General features: G+C 34.2%; 1 pseudogene; it reads right to left on the minus strand.

Moving 5' to 3' along the window:
* Positions 1-6,300: 6,300 nt before the first annotated feature.
* Positions 6,301-8,340, minus strand: LOC138378581 (ATP-dependent RNA helicase DDX18 pseudogene; annotated as a pseudogene).
* Between the last annotated feature and the right edge of the window lie 8,646 nt (positions 8,341-16,986).

Genomic DNA, 16,986 nt, shown 5'->3' on the forward strand with positions numbered 1-16,986 from the left:
CTGCTAAATTTTTTAAGACAATGTGATACTGGCCTCGGATATACATTTAGGTGAATGGAACAGAATTTAGAATCCAGAAAAAATTTCTTAATATTTATATTCAAGTGATTATTGACAAAGGTGTCAATGAAAAAGGAGTGTTCAACGAATGAGGCTGGGACAATGAGATAATCACATGGAAAAAAATGAAGTTGGATTACTTTCTCCAACCATGCAAAATTTAACAGAATAATGAATTATGGACTTAATAGTTAAAATTAAGAGCTAAAACCATAAAACTTTTAGAATAAATCATAGGAGGAACTTTCTGAGACTTTTGGTTAGATGGACATTTCTTCTGTGCAAAGGTTAAAAAAGATTTTCTGCTTTTGAGAATTTACATGATTACATCAAACAGTCCAGAATAACCCAGGATAATCTCCCCATTTCAAGATTCTTAACTTTAATCATATGTTCAAAATCCCTTTTGCCATATAAAGTAACATGTTTACAGATACTGGCGATTGGGACCTGGACATCTTTGGGGGCCATTATTTTGACAACCATAGTTTTCCATCTGGCCCTCAAAGATCTGTATCTGTCATCTGCACAAAATACATTCACTTGCACCAACCTGGATATCAAAGTATCAGCCTGTTAAAGCATTGACTCAAAATCCAAAATATAATTAGCTCAAATGTCTCAAGTCTCACCATATAAATATGATCCATCCTAGGGAACAGTTACTCTCTATTTTTGGACTTATGATAGTGAAGAAAGAAGTAATATGCTCCCAAAATACAATGGTGAGAAAATAATAGAATAACAATTATAAGTATTCTTGTTGTTAAGTTGTTTGAGTTCCTCATAATATCTAATACTAGTCCCTTTTCAGATGTATAGTTTACAAATATTTTTGTCCATTCCACAGTTAGTCTGTTCACTCTTTTGAATATTTCTTTTGCTGTGCAGAGGCCTGGTAGCTCAATTGAGTCCCATTTGTTTATTTTTGCTTCTATTGCCTGTGCTTTTGAGGTCTTAGTTATGAATTCTTTGCCTAGGCTAATGTACAGAAGAGTTTTCCCTAGGTTTTCTAGAATTTTAATAATTTCAGACCTTACATTCAAATCTTTTTTTTTTTTTTTTTTTTTTTGAGACAGAGTCTCACTTTGTTGCCCGGGCTAGAGTGAGTGCCGTGGCGTCGGTCTAGCTCACAGCAACCTCAAACTCCTGGACTTAAGCGATCCTACTGTCTCAGCCTCCCGAGTAGCTGGGACTACAGGCATGCGCCACCATGCCCGGCTAATTTTTTGTATATATATATATATATATATATATATATATTTTAGTTGTCCATATAATTTCTTTCTATTTTTAGTAGAGACGGGGTCTCACTCTTGCTCAGGCTAGTCTCGAACTCCTGACCTCGAGCGATCCACCCGCCTCGGCCTCCCAGAGTGCTAGGATTACAGGCGTGAGCCACCGCGCCCGGCCTACATTCAAATCTTTAATTCAACTTGAGTGGATTTTTTATATGGTGAGAGGTAGGGGTCCAGTTTCATTCATTTGCATATAGTAATCCAGTTTTCCCAGTACCATTTATTGAAAAGTGTGCCCTTTCCTGAGTGTATGTTCCTGCTGATGTTTTGAAAAATCAGTTGTTTGTAACTATGTGTCTTTGTTTCTGTGTTCACTAGTCTGTTTTAATGCGATTAATGTGTCTATTTTTACACCAGTATTATGCTGTTTTTGTTACTATAGCCTTCAGATATAATTACAAGTGAGTGAGATCATGTATTGCCTACAGCTTTATTCATTTGGCTCAACATTGTTTTGGCTATCCATGCTCATTTTTGGTTCCATATAAACTTTATAATTGTTTGTTCTATTTTTTTTTTTTGAAAAATAACATAGGTATTTTATTAGGAATCTCACTGAACCTGTAAATTTCTTTGGGCAATATGGCCACTTTAATAATATTAATTCTTTCAATCCATGAGCACAAGACGATTTTCCATTTGTTACTGTCATTGATAATTTTTTTTCATCAGTGTTTTATAGTTTTCCTTATAGAGAACTTTTGCCTCTTTGGCAAAATATATTCCTAGGGATTTTTTTCTGTAGCTATTGTGAATGGGATTGCTATCGTGATTTGGTTCTCAGCTAGATCATTATTGGTGTATGGGAATGGTATTGATTTCTGTGTGTTAATTTGTATCCTGAAATGTTACTGAATTCATTTATCAAATTTAAGAGGTTTTTTTTTTTTTTTTTGGTAGAGTCTTGATGGTTTTCTATATGTAAGATCATTTCACCAGGGAATAGGGATAATTTGGCTTTCTCTTTACAACTTGGTTGTTTTTTTAAATATTATTACTAATTTTATCTTCCCTAATTGCTCTGCCAAGGACTTTCAGTACTATATGGAATAAGAGTGGTGAAAGTGAGCATCATTGTCCTTTCCGGTTCTTGGGTGGAATGTTTTCAACTTTTCCCTATTCAGTATGATGTTGACAGTGGGTTTGTTGTATGTGGCATTTATTATTTTGATTTATGTTCCTTCTACGCCTGGTTTGTTGACAATTTTTATCATGAATGGATGCTGAATTTTATCAAAAGCTTTCTTGTGTCTACTGAGATAATCATATGGCTTTTATCCTCAATTCTTCTTATATTATGTATTGTATTTATTGATATACTTATGTTGAACCATCCTTGTATGTCCCATATAAAACACACTTGATTGTGATGTATTATCTTTTTGATGTGCTGTTGGATTTGATTGGCTAGTATTTTGTTGAGAAATTTTAAGTCTACATTCATCAGGGATGTGGGTCTGTAGTTTTCTTCTTGTGTGTGTCGTTATCTGGTTTTGCTAGCAGAGTGATACTGGCCTTGAAAAATGAGTTAGGCAGAAATTCCTACTTCTTAATTTTTTGAAACAGTTTCAGGAGTATTGATTTTACTTTTTCTTTGTATGTTTGGTAGAATTAAGAAGTGAATCCATGTGGTCCTGAGATTTTTTTCTTGGGAGGTTTTTTTTTTTTTTTTTTTTTTTTTAACAGATTCAATCTCATTACTAATTTTTGGTCAGTTCAGGAGTTCTATTCTTTCCTGGTTATTTCTTAGAAGGTCGTATGCTTTCAGGAATGTATCCCTTTCCTCTAGATTATCTAGTTTGTGAGTGTATATTTGTTCACAATAATCTCTGATGATTGTTTATATTCCTGTGGTATAAGTTGTAATGTTTCCTTCTTCATTTCTGACTTTGTTAACGTGAACCTTCTCTCTTCTTTTCCTGGTTAACCTAGCTAGTGGTTATTCAATTTTATTTCTTTTCAAACAATCAGTTTTTTGTTTTATTGACTCTTTGTATCATTTTTCTCTATTTTATTTAGTTCTGTCCTAACATTTGTTATCTTTTGTTCTGCTAATTTGGGGGTTTGGTTTGTTCTTGTTTTTTTAGTTCCTTGATGTGTTACATTAGATTTTTATTTTGTGATCTTTCTACTTTTTTGATTTAGACAATTAATGATATAAACTCCTCTCTCAACAATGCTTTTTCTGTGTACCACAGATTTTTAGAAATCTTGTTTTCATTTACATTCATTTCAAGAATGTTTTTAATTTCCACCATAATTTCTTCCATTATCCAATGATCATTCAGAAATATGTTGTTTAATTTCCATTTATTTTCTTTCTTTTTTTATTTCAGCACATTATGGGAGTACAAAAGTTTAGGTTATGTATATTGCCCTTGCCCCCCTGCCCCCCCGATTCAGAGCTTCAAGCGTGTCCATTCCCTGTACAGTGTGCATCACACTCATTATGTAGGTATACACCCATCCCCCCCATCCGCCCGACACCCAATTGGTGTTATTCCCAAATGTGCACTTAGGTGATGATCAGGGAAACCAATTTGCTGGTGAGTACATGTGGTGCTTATTTTTTCCATTCTTGGGATACTTCACTTAGTAGAATGGGTTCCAACTCTAGTGCAACCCCTGTGAAAAGCAATATGGAGATACCGTAAACAGATACAAATAGACCTACCATTTGATCCAGCAATCACATTATTGGGCATCTACCCAAAAGAACAAAAGACATTCTATAAAAAAGACATCTGCACCCGAATGTTTATAGCAGCACAATTCACAATCGCAAAGATGTGGAAACAACTCAAATGCCCATCAATACATGAGTAAATTAGTAAAATGTGGTATATTTATACTGTAGAGTATTACTCATCTATTTTCATATTTTTTGAAGTTTCTCTTCATGTTTATTTCTAGCTTTATTTCACTGTGGTCTAAGAAGATACTTGATATTATTTCAATTTTTAAAACTTTGTTAAGACTTGTTTTGTGGCAAATATGTTGTCTATCTTGAAGAATGTCCCATATGCTACTAAAAAGAATATATATTCTGTAGTTGTTGGGTAGAATGTTCTATAAATGTCTGTTTAGTCTATTTGTTCAAAAGTATAATTTAAGTCCAAGGTCTCTTTGCTGAATTTCTGTCTAGATGATCTGTCTAGTGCTGTGAGTGGGGTGTTGAAGTCCCCCACTATTATTTTATTGCTGTCTGTCCCTTTCTCTAGGGATAGTAGTATTTGTTTTGTGAATCTGTGTACTCCTGTGTTAGATGCATATGCATACATATACAAATATATATGGTTGTTATTTTTTGCTAAATTGATCCCTTTATGATTATATAATGACCTTTTATTGATTTTGAAATAAAGTATGCTTTTAATTTTAATAATGTTTTATTGAATCCAATATACTCAAAATATCATTTCAACATGTAGACAATATAAAAATATTAGTGATATTGTGTGCATTCTTTTCTTAATATTAAATCTTTTAAATCCAGTGTATATTTTACACTTACAGAACATCTCAATTTGGACTAGCCACAATTCAAGTGTTGTTTTATTTTTTTTTTTAAATTTCAGAATATGATGGGGGTACAAATGCTTTGGTGACATATATTGCCTTTGCTGGACCCGACTCAGAGATACAAGCGTGCCCATCCCGCAGACAGTGTGCACTGAAACTCTGTTTTATCTGATATAAGTACAGTTATTCCTGTTTGCTTTTGCTTTCTGTTTACATGAAATATATTTTGTTTTTACTCATTTATTGTCAATCTATGTGTACTTTTGGGAGAAAAATAAGTTTCTTTTAAGCAGCATGTAGTTAGATCCTGGTTTTTTTTTTCTTATTCATTCTGCCAATCTATATATTTAATATAGATAATTTAACTTATTTATGTTTAAGGTTAATATTGACATGTGAGAATTTATTCCTGTCATATTGCTAATTGTTTCCTGCTTGTTATATAAATTCTCTGTTTCTTTTTCATTTTGTTTTATGACATTTTGTCATGTTACTATTTGATCTGTCTTCCTCCTTTGTGTGATTGTTTTATAAGATCTATGAGTTTTGTATTTTCGTGTGTTTCCATTATTGTGAATGTTGACCTTTTTTTTCATGTTTAAAATCCCTTTGAGCATTTCCAGGAGGTCTGGTCTAGTGGTGATGAACTACCTTAATGTTTGCTTGTCTTGGAAATACTTTATTTCTTCTCCAGTTATGAAGCTTATTCTGGAAGGATGTAAAATTCTTGGCTGTCAGTTTTTCATTTTTATTTCAGCACTTTGAAAATACCATTCCATTACCTTCTGGCCTGTAAGGTTTCTTCTGAGACATCTGCTGTTAGTCTGATGGGGTTTCCTTTAGAGGTGACTAGAGGCTTTTCTCTTGGTAATTTTAAAACTCTCTGTTTCACTTTGACTTTAGACATTCTGAATCCAATACGCCATATTGATGTCCTTTTTGCAGTGTATTTTCCTGGGGATCTTTGGGCATCCTGTATTCTGCATGTCTAACTTTTGCTAGACTTTGAAAGTTTCTGATTATATCCTTCAGTAGGTTTCCTAGGTTTATCCATTTTCCCTCCTTCTCTGGAATACTGATAATTCATTAATTTGGCTGCTTTATGTATTCTTAGGTTTTAATAATTCTTTATTAAAAGGCTTTAATAATTCTTTTTTAAATCCTTTACCTTATTTTTGTCTGACTGGAGTATTTTATTTTATTGCTCTTGGGCAACCAAGAAAATTAGTTTTGTTTTATATCCCTAAAATAAAAAAGATAGTTGCTGAAAATAACAGTGCTCAGTGCTTACAACCCAGGTCAATTCATACTCTTATTAGATTAGTCCAAATTCTAAAGGCTACAAAAATTCCCTTGTTAGAACAAGGGGAAAAATTCATTTCAGGGCAAAGCTATTCCAAGATGAAGGGAAGTTGTGTCTTCAGTGAGAGAACTGCCGGCTGTCGGATGATTTCTTGCTAATGTTTTTAAAGATTCCGGACTTCTCAACTTTCTTAGTTTTCTGGTAGCCAAATCCACCACCACATCCTCTCTTTTTATGCTTGCCTTCATTGCAGTTCACATTCAGATCAACAAAAGGAGGCACCCTGAAACCAAATGACAGGACAACTTGAGGCAAATTTAAGTTATTAACATTAAAGATCTATTTCAGAGAATGGGAAGCATAGGCTCAGATGTATGACTTATACGCTTCCTGGGCTGACTTATGAAGAAAGTAGTTCTTTTCAATCAATTGTTCAAGCTGTGACTGGATGTTAGAAATTTTAGACCAGGAAAAGTCAAATTCACTTAATGGAACCTTGGATTGCTTCAAGTAATGAAGGAAACCCAATTCTTCTGGGCACAAAATGAGCAAGGCATGCCCCCTTCCATTTAGGCCTCTGGCTGTTCTGCCCACATGATGAATATATTCCTTAGGGTCATCTGGAGGGTCATACTGAACAATCCAATCAACTTCAGGAATATCCAGCCCTCTTGCTGTCATGTCCGTACATAACAATATCCCTGAATCTGCATTGCAGAACTGAAAGAATGTGGTTGTACGCTTATTTTGCTTCTGCCTTCCATGAATGGCCAAGACAGGCAAATCGATGTAGTTCAGCAACTCGTGGTGGTATTTCACGGACATACATGATGAAAAGAAGACCATCAGTTTCTTCTTTCAGTTCTTCTTAAGGAATGTAAAGAGCAGCGGGAATCTCTTTTAAGAGGGACAAACAACATATCCCTGCTCAAGACCATCTACTGTTGCATTATTTTTATCATCATCAACACCAACATACAATGACTCCTTTTTCAGAGAAATCCTTGCCAGGTCTTCAACTTTTCGAGTCTGTGTGGCAGAAAAGAGCATAGTTTGTCTGCATGTTGGCAGAAGTTTAATAATTTGCTTTAATTCCTCTTCAAACTCAACATCCAAGATATGATCAGCCTCATCAATAACCAGACACTGTAGATTTTTATACATAAACCCTGGGGTATTCTGCATGTGGTCCAGGAGAGGGCCTGGTGTGGCCACAATGATGTTGATCTCATTAGCAAGTTTCTGTGCTTCAGCATATCTGTTACTGCCACCCATACTGCTAACCCGTATGTATGCACATGGTGAGTAATCAGCTCCTTAAGAACACCAAAAGTCTACATGGCCAGTTCTCTAGTTGATGAGAGAATGAGGACTCCTGTTCCATTCCTGGGCATGAACTTTAACTTAACAATGAGTTCAACGGCAGGAATGAGAAAAGCCAGGGTCTTGCCACTGCCTGTTTTTGCAGCTGCTAGAAGATCCCTGCCTTCCAGAAGTGGCCTAATACTATTATGTTGAATTTCAGTCATGTTTGTAAAGCCCATTTCTTTTTTTGCCTTCAATATGTTTTCATTAACAAGATTACTTGGAGAAGTGAATGAAGTATCCTCAAAAGCTCCTGTCAGTCCCAGGGGCAGGCTGGGCACTTCACTGTCATCCTCCTCATTATCTGGCTTCTCCACCTTGTTTTCTGTTTCTTCTTGTGGCTCTGCGCTTGCTTCTTCAGATTGCCCTTTGTTTTCAGTTTTTGCTTTTTTTGCATCAGGCCCAGAATCATTTACCATTTTTCTCTTCTTCTTCTTCTTCTTTTTCTTTTTCGCTTCTGAATTGGGAGACGGCACTGCTGCTTGTCCATTGGTTAATATGGTAGATTTCTGGGGGGATTTTTTTACTTTTACATTTTCCACTGTTTCTTCAGACAAGTCTCCATTTTGAGCTTTCGACAAGCCCACCTTCATAGACTGTTTTAGGTACTTTTAACTTTTCCACCTCCCGTTGTTTCTTCAGACACATCTCCATTTTGAGTTTCTGGCAGGCTCACATTCAAGGCCCCCTGCAGCTTTAGGTTTCACTGCCGCAATTTGAGGTTCCACTTCTCGATCTTCTTGCGCAGGAGTTTCATAGGCAGGTGAGACATGTTGTAAAAGCGTCCCTAGACCTCGGCACCACCGCACGGATTCTCCGCTCTCAGGGTTGATGTTACTTCCTTTGCTGCCGCACGTGTGCCTGACTGGATTATTTTAAAAGATCTGTTTTCGAGTTCTGAGATTCTTTCTTCTAATTGGCCTATTATATTATTAAAGTTTTATTATGTATTTTGTATTTCCTTAAACAAATTTTTTAGTTACAGAAATTCTGCTTGTTTTGTTCTAATGATAACTATTTACATGGTAAATTTCTCATTCATATCTTGAATTGGCTTTCTGATTTCTTTGTATTAGTTTTAAGACTTTTCTTGCATTTCATTGAGCTTCTTTATCATGGTTAGAGCTGGAGCCCATTCTACTAAGTGAAGTATCACAAGAATGGAAAAACAAGCACCACATGTATTCACCATCAAATTGGTATTAACTGATCAACACTTATGTGCACATATAGTAGTAACATTCATCGGGTGTTGGGCAGGTGGGAGGGGGAAGGAGGGGATGGGTATATTCACATCTAGTGGATGGGGTGCACACCATTTGGGCGATGGACATGCTTGAAACTCTGATTCAAGTGGGGTAAAGGAAATATATGTAACCTAAACATTTGCACTCCTGTAATACGCTGAAATAAAAAAAATAATATTCTAAATTCTTTATTTGACCTTTTGAGGATATCTTTTTGATTGGGATCTATTGCAGGAAAACTGTTGTGGTCCTTTGGTGATGTCATATTTCCTTGTTCATTCATATTTCCTGAGTCCTTCTATGGATATCTGCCCATCTGGTGCATCAGTCACTTCTTTCAATTTTTTGAAATTGCTTTCATAGACGAGAATTTGTTCCTGGAGATTTATCTTTGTTGTTGCTTGAGTAGGGCACTTTGCTTTGATTTGAGGTACTGTGATTCTATGACCTTTGTATGATTTCTTCAGCAGTGCACAGGATCCCTGGTATCTGTGAATTCCTTTATGGATAAGGGTATGGTTATTAGTTGAGTCTGTGATGATGTTTTGCTGGGGACTTGGACACAAATTGAGGCAGAATTTGGACCCCGGTGGTGGCAGCAGTGGACTACATGTGCCTGTTTTTAGGCCTGAGGGAAGCTTACATTGGCACCAGTGTTAGTGGGTCTTGGAGGGCCAATTCTTGGAGTTCCGGGTGGCTTGTTCAGAAGCTAGTAGTGGGAGCTATGGGCCAGTTGTGTGGGAAGATTCACAGGTGCCTGTGAAGCTGATGTGATATGGGTGATGGCAGTAGCAGTGGTGGGGCAACCCATTGGTACCCAAGTGGTCAGTGTTGGTGTTGATGGTAGTTGTTATGGGTTAGAATGGGCAGTCTTCTGTCCCACAGCCAACCATAGCAAGGTGGTGGGTATTGTCCTAAGTGTGGTTAGAAGAGCTTATTCTCCTCTGTTCCTCCCTGGCCTGGTGGCAGCTGCAGATCCAACTGGTTCACACTCAGCCCCAGGGTAGAGTGTAGCCCAGAATTATTCTCTCAAAATGGTGCCAGCTGAGGCCCTGTGCCCAGACAGGGCAGGGCCCTGCTCAGTCTAGAATCATGGGCAGTAAGCTGTGGAGAGTGCCATCTGCTTGAATCTCAGTTTCACAGGATCCTCTTGCAGGGAGGTATGTATTGTACTAGGTATGTATAACAGAGCTTGGTTTCCCTGTCCTTCCTCAGCCAGGAGGCAGCTGCAGCCATGTCAGCTAGAACTCAGCCCAAGGGCAGGACACGGCCTATTGTTAAACTCTCAAAATGGCTTCTTGGGCCTGTGACCAGAGAGGTCAGGGACCCTCCCAGGCAAGCAGCTTGGACAAGAAGTTGTGGGGAGTGCAAATGCAGTCTGCTCACATTTAAGTTTCAACAGCAGCCCACAGCAGGGTCTGGAGAACTTTCCAGGGCTCCATGCAAGCACCTGGTTTCACCCTTTCCTTCTCATAGCAGCACAACAGCATCAATCACATCTGTAGATCCTTGGTATCTAGGCTCTCAGAATAGCACCCAGCTGGAGATGCTCCAGACACAGATAGCTGTGAAATTCCATGTGGGTTTCCTTTCTTGAGCAATCTTTCTGTGCAATATCTAGGAACATCCCTATGCTAGGTCTGAGGCCCATATAACTCAAGGGGTTCTCGTGTATCCAAGATTTAAAGAGCTCATTTTGGAATGTGAAGCCCTGGAGATTTCTCTCTTACTGTTTCCCTGCATCCAGGAGTGTTTCCTAGCTCTTACTCAGTCACTGGCTGGGCAATCTGCCTTGAACCCTTCCTTCCTTCCTTTTCTTATTTCTAGTCACTTTTCTGGTGAATACTGGTGTTCTCACCTAGACGGTATGTTTAAATTTTATGCACTTACTATTCTGTCAATACTTAATTTGAAGTAGTGAAAGATAAATATCAGAATATATTTATAATATAATACCTACAACAACCACTAAGAAAATTATGCAAAATGATATTCTTGAAAACACACTAAATAAAACAAGATGTAAACCTAAAAAATGTTCAGATAACATATAGAAAGGCAAAAAAGGAGGAAAAGAACAACAGAGGAAACAAATAGAATGTTAATAATACATGTCAGAATTAAGCCCTAACATTCAATAATTATATTAAATGTAATAATCAAAAAGATTGAATGGTCTAAATATGGTCTGATTGTCTAAACATTCTAAATATATTAATTGAAGGCAAATATTGACAAAATGTATTTAAAAATCAAGATATATGTGGTCTATAAGAAATTCACTTTAAACCCAATGACATACATATTTTTTTAAAATGATAGAGAAATACTAAATTAATGTAATAATAAAATTGGTAAGAGTAGCTACATTAATGTTAGATGAATTAGACTTTAAAGCAAAGAAAATGACTAAGGACAAAAACGGGCATTACACAGTCATAATAATATGAATCCACTTAAGAGATATAACAATCCTGAAAGTTCATGAATAAAGCAACAGAGATTCAAAATGCATGAAGCAAACTGTCATAAATCTGAAAAAAAAGACATATGCAAAGTACTTCCAAAACCCACTATTGGCAACTGTTATACCTACTATACACAAAGCCAACAAGGGTATAGAAGAAATTAATACAATCAACAAAAATGATCTAATAGGTATTTATAGAATATTCCACCTAAAAATTGCAGAATACACATTCTTTTCTAATGCCCATACAAAAAAATCACCAAGATAGAACATATCATGGGTTTTCAAACAAATTCAACATATTTAAAAAGGAATGAGTTCATACAGAATCTGCTCTCTGACAATAATGAAATCTAACTAGACATTAATAAAACAAAAGGCAGCAGAATAAAGGTCATATATGACAAATCCACAGCTAACATAATACTCAAGGAGGAAAAGTTAAAGTATTTTCCTCTAAGATCAAGAACAAGATAAGTATGCCCACTCTCAACACTTCTATTCAATATAGTACTGGAAATTCTAGCCAGAACAATTAGACAAGAGAAAGAAATAAAAGGCATCCAAATTGGAAAGGAAGAAGTTACATTGTCTCTTTTTGCATACAACATAATCTTATATACCTAAAACCCTTAAGACTCCACCACAAAACTATTAGAAATAATAAACAAATTTAGAAAAGTTGCAGTATACAAAATCAGCATATGAAAAAATAGAAAAATATACAAAGGATCATAATTAAACAACATACTTCTAAATAAGCCATGGGTCAAAAAGAGTCTCAAAGGAAATTAAAAAAATAAACACATAAGACTGAAGGAAAATAAAGACATAACATATCAAAATTGTGGGATACAGATAAAATAGTGCTGCAAGGGAAATGTATATCATTAAAGGCCTACATTAGAAATAATAAATATTTCCAATCAATAATTTATGTTCCTACCACAAGATATTAGAAAATTAAGAACAAAATAAATCTAAAGCAAGGAAAATTGAATAAAAATAATAAAAGTTAAACTCATGAAATTGAAAACAGGAAATCATTACAGAAAATAAATTAAACCACAACCTGGTTCTTTATAAAAATTAATAAAATTCACAAACCTTAAGCAAAACAGACAAAAAAATAGATAAGAAAAAAATCACCAATATCATGGTGGTGGTTAGAGCAAGGAATAGCACTGCAGGTATAGCAGGCAGTACAAGGATAATAAGGGAATGCTATAAAGGACTTTGACAACTTAGAAGATACTGAATAATTCTTTGAAAGCCACAAATTGCCAATCTCAATCAAAATAAAATAGATAATCTGAATTTGTCTGCATTTATCACAAAATGGATTTACAGTTACAGTTTCCTTGCAAAAAAATACTTATGCATGGATGGATCACTGGTGAATTTTATCAAACATTTAAAGAAGAATTAACTTTACAATTTTACAAATCTCTTCCATCAAATAAGGAAGAAGAGTTACTTTGCAACTCATTTCATGAAGCCAATATTACTCTGAAACCAGAATCAGAAAGAGATAATATAAAAAGAAACAGCAGACCATTATTGCTTATGAAATTAGATGCAAAAATGCTGAACAAAATATTAGAAAATAGAATACAATAATGTATGGAATGAATTATACACCACATATGAGTGTGATTTATTGTAGCTATGGAAGTTTGAATCAAGATTTTTAAAAAATCAACGTAATCCATCACATTAACAATCTAAAGAGGAAAAAAATCATGTGATAGTATGAATTGAGATATTCAAAGTATTTTACAAAATTCAGCACCCTTTCATGATAAAAATACTCAACAAACCAAGACTAAAAGGCAACTTCTTCAATGTGATAAAGGCCATGTATTATAAACCTACTGCTGAAACCCTACTTAATGGTGAAAGACTGAATATTTTACTTCTAAGATTGGTTACAAGCAATTGGATATCCACAGACAAAAAATGAGCTTTGACCTGAACTTCAAACATCATATAAAATTTAATGCAAAATACCACATGCATTTAAAGGTAAAATGTATAATTATAAATATCTAGGAGAATACAATAGCAGAAAACCCTACAGCAGAAAAAAACTGTAGCATCTCGGGCTAGGCAACAAGTTCTTAGATGTAATACAAATACACAATGTATAAGAGAATACATTGATACTTTTGTCCTCATGAAAATTTAAGTCTTTTGTTCTGTGAAAGAGCTTTGTAAGAGGATGAAAAGACAAGGTTCAAACTGTGAGAAAGTGTTTGAAAAACATATTTGACAAAGAAATAGAATCTAGAAAATATAAAGAATCCTCAAAAGACAACAGCAAAAACAAATAAAATCTAAATAGAAAATGAGCAAAATACATAAGCAGTCATTAAACTGAAGAAAAAAACCCGATCATAAATAAACCCAAGAAAAGATATTTAACTTTGTTAGCTATCAAAATTGCAAAATGACAATGACAACAACAACAGTAATAATAAGGACAATGTTGTATGCTAGCAAATATGCAGAAAAATTATATCCCTTATCCACTGATGGTAGGAATGCAAAATGATACAACCATCCTGGAAAAAAGTTTTATAGTTTCTTTAAAAACTTACCTGCAGCTACCATATGTTCCAGCAATTGCAGCTTGGCCTTTATCCCAGAGAAGTGGAAATTTATATCCACTCAAAAATCTTTACACACATGTTGATATAAGATTCACTTGATACAGCCCAAAATTGGCATCAACCCAGATATACTATAGCAAATGAATAAAGAAACTGTGGAACATCCATATTATTAAATACTGCTCAATTTTCAATAAAAAAAATTGATACATGCAATACCTTGTGTAAATCTCCAGAAAATTATGTTGAGTAAAAAAGCCAATCCCCAAAGGCTCTATGCTTTATGATCACATTTATACACATTCTTTAAATGCAAAAATTATAGAAAAGGATAACAGATTAAGTGGTACTGTAGTGTTGGTGATGAAAATCTATGTATGTGATAAATTGCATATTATATATACATATGTGCATAGAGAACTGATAAAATCTGAATAAGGCCAATGGATTGTATCCATCTCCATACTCTGGTAGTGATGTAGTGCTATAGCTATTCAAGATGTTACCACTGGGAAACATTGGGTGAAGGGTGTATAGGATTCCTTTGCATTATTAACTGCATGTAAATCTCAAAATAAAAAGTTAAAAATTGCAGTAACAAATTAGAGAGGAAAATATAAACAGTTCAGTCTAAATTGGTCAAGATATATGAATAAATAGTTTAATGAAAAAACAGATAAACAGCTAATGAACATAAGAAAATACGTTCAACTTCAGTCATAATTTTAAAAATCAAAGTACAGTGTGATGATATTTTTACTAATACTGTTGCCAAAATTTTAATATGTTACTGATTCTCTATAAAAGCATAAATTGATACAAACTTTCTGGATGACAATTTTATAATATCTAATAAAACATGTAAATCTTCTTTAACTAAATATTTCATTAATACACTGTAAAATATAAATGTTATAGTTCAAACTCACTAGGATTCCTTTCCAAAGATAGTAATTGTAGCATTGTTTATAATCATGGAAAATTAACAAAATATTTTCAATAGAGATGTGGTCAAATAGCACATAGTATATTCATACAATGGAATAGTTTTCAACTTTATTTTATAATTTTAAAAAGAATGAGGTTAATTTGCAAGTACTAACATGGAATCAGCTCCAAGATAAATTATTGATTGAAACAAGTAATTTTAAATTCAATATTTAGATTATGAGTATATTGCTATATACATGGAAGAAAACTTAGACAGATGATATAGACAGGTAGATAGACAGATAGATGCTGGCATATGCATTTTTTCCTGGAAGCAATTACTGGAAACTCTGAACAGTTGTGCTTACATTGATGTATGAGATCAAGGAGTAGAAACATTACTAATATTTTTAATGGTTATTATTAATTTTTGTTCATATATTTTGTTATATATTTATGAGATACAACATTATGTTTTGATATATTTTCTAATTGTATATTATCTATTGATTTTTAATGAAAAAGTTACATTTATAATGAAATTATGATTCCTTTTCTTTTTTTTTATCTTTCAATGCCTTTTTTTTATTTCAGCAAATTATGGGGGTACAAAAGTTTACGCTATATATATTGAACTTTGGTTACTTTTGAACTTTATGTAAATGAAAGCAAATAGTATGTTTTTTTCTGCATCTTGTTTCTTTCACTCAATGTTATACTTCATTCATCCATGTATTAGCATATAACTACAGTTTGTTCTTTTTTTATTGCTGGGTAGTAATTCATTGTATGAAAACACTATAATTTTTTTATTCATTTTGCTGTTAATGGTCATTCAAATTGTTTACAGTTTGTTTTTTTATTTTTATTGATACATAATAATTGTACATATTAATGGAATACCAATCATTGTATTAGAAAATGGAAGAGTTACAACAAAAAGAGAAAAGTAACACATCATGATGGAAAAGCATACAATTTTATAAGGTATCCTACTTAGTCTTGTGACATTGGCCAAGAGACTTAACATTTATGAAGCTCAGTTTCTTCCATCTGTTGAATGGGGTTACCAATATCTAACAGGTTGGATTGGTGAGAATGTTAAAATAAAAAAAAATAGGAATTCTTGCTCATTGAATGGTAATATTATTTCTGAGATCTGCCAGAGGCAGTGTTATGGACTCAATGTTTGTGTCATCCCAAAATTCATATGTTGAAATCCTAACTCCCAATGCGATGACATTAGAAAGTCAGGCCTTTGAGAGGTGATTTAGGTCATGACAGTGAAGCCCTCATGATCAGGGTTAGTGCCCTTGTAAAAAGATAGCCCAGAGAGCTCTCTAGCCCTCTAACCCTATGTGAGAACAAGAAGAGGGCCATCTGTGAACCAGGACCATTGCCAGAACCCAACCATGTTGGCACCCTGATCTTAGACTTTCCATCTCCAGGACTATGAGAAATACATTTCTGTTGTTTATAAGCCTCTGAGGCTATAATATTCTGTTATTGTAGCCCGATCTGACTAAGAGAGACAGTGAGCTATCAGAGCTGCCATCTCATTCTCTAGTATGTATTCCTAAAATTCTGTGCTCTACCAATGTGCCAAAATCCACTCCATAAGCAGTCTGACACAAAGAATCAATATTGATCCTCCCAGTGTAAAAATGAAGGTGCAATATGGTTAATATAAGAAGAAGTTTTAGTAATTAAATTTGAATGAAATTAATGAAATTTCAGTAATTTAATGAGCCAAATATTTGTGCCATGGAATGTTTGCATACTTTACTAGAAATTTGCTCTCTTTTAAATTGGCGTAAATTGGAGGTCTAATATTCATAGCATTCAAAAAATACTTAAATTATAATAATCTATTGTACCGATTTTCTACAACACACCATACCTACAAGTTATGTCAGGCTAGGGGAACTTAAATACTGAAAATATTATAAATGAAAAAATTGAGCCAGTGTTTATTTATTATAATTTTATTTTTTTTATTTCAGCTTATTATGGGGGTACAAAAGTTCAGGTTATATATATTGCCCATGTCCCACCCATCCCCCCGAGTCAGAGCTTCAGGCATGTCCATTAACTTGTAAAATGCTCAACTGATTTAATAATTATATATTTCCCAGATTAGAAGTTGGTGCTTTTAATTAAATTGGTAATATATTTTCTG

The sequence above is a fragment of the Eulemur rufifrons genome, chromosome 30 (assembly GCF_041146395.1).
Source record: "Eulemur rufifrons isolate Redbay chromosome 30, OSU_ERuf_1, whole genome shotgun sequence".
In the NCBI taxonomy this organism is placed as follows: domain Eukaryota; kingdom Metazoa; phylum Chordata; class Mammalia; order Primates; family Lemuridae; genus Eulemur; species Eulemur rufifrons.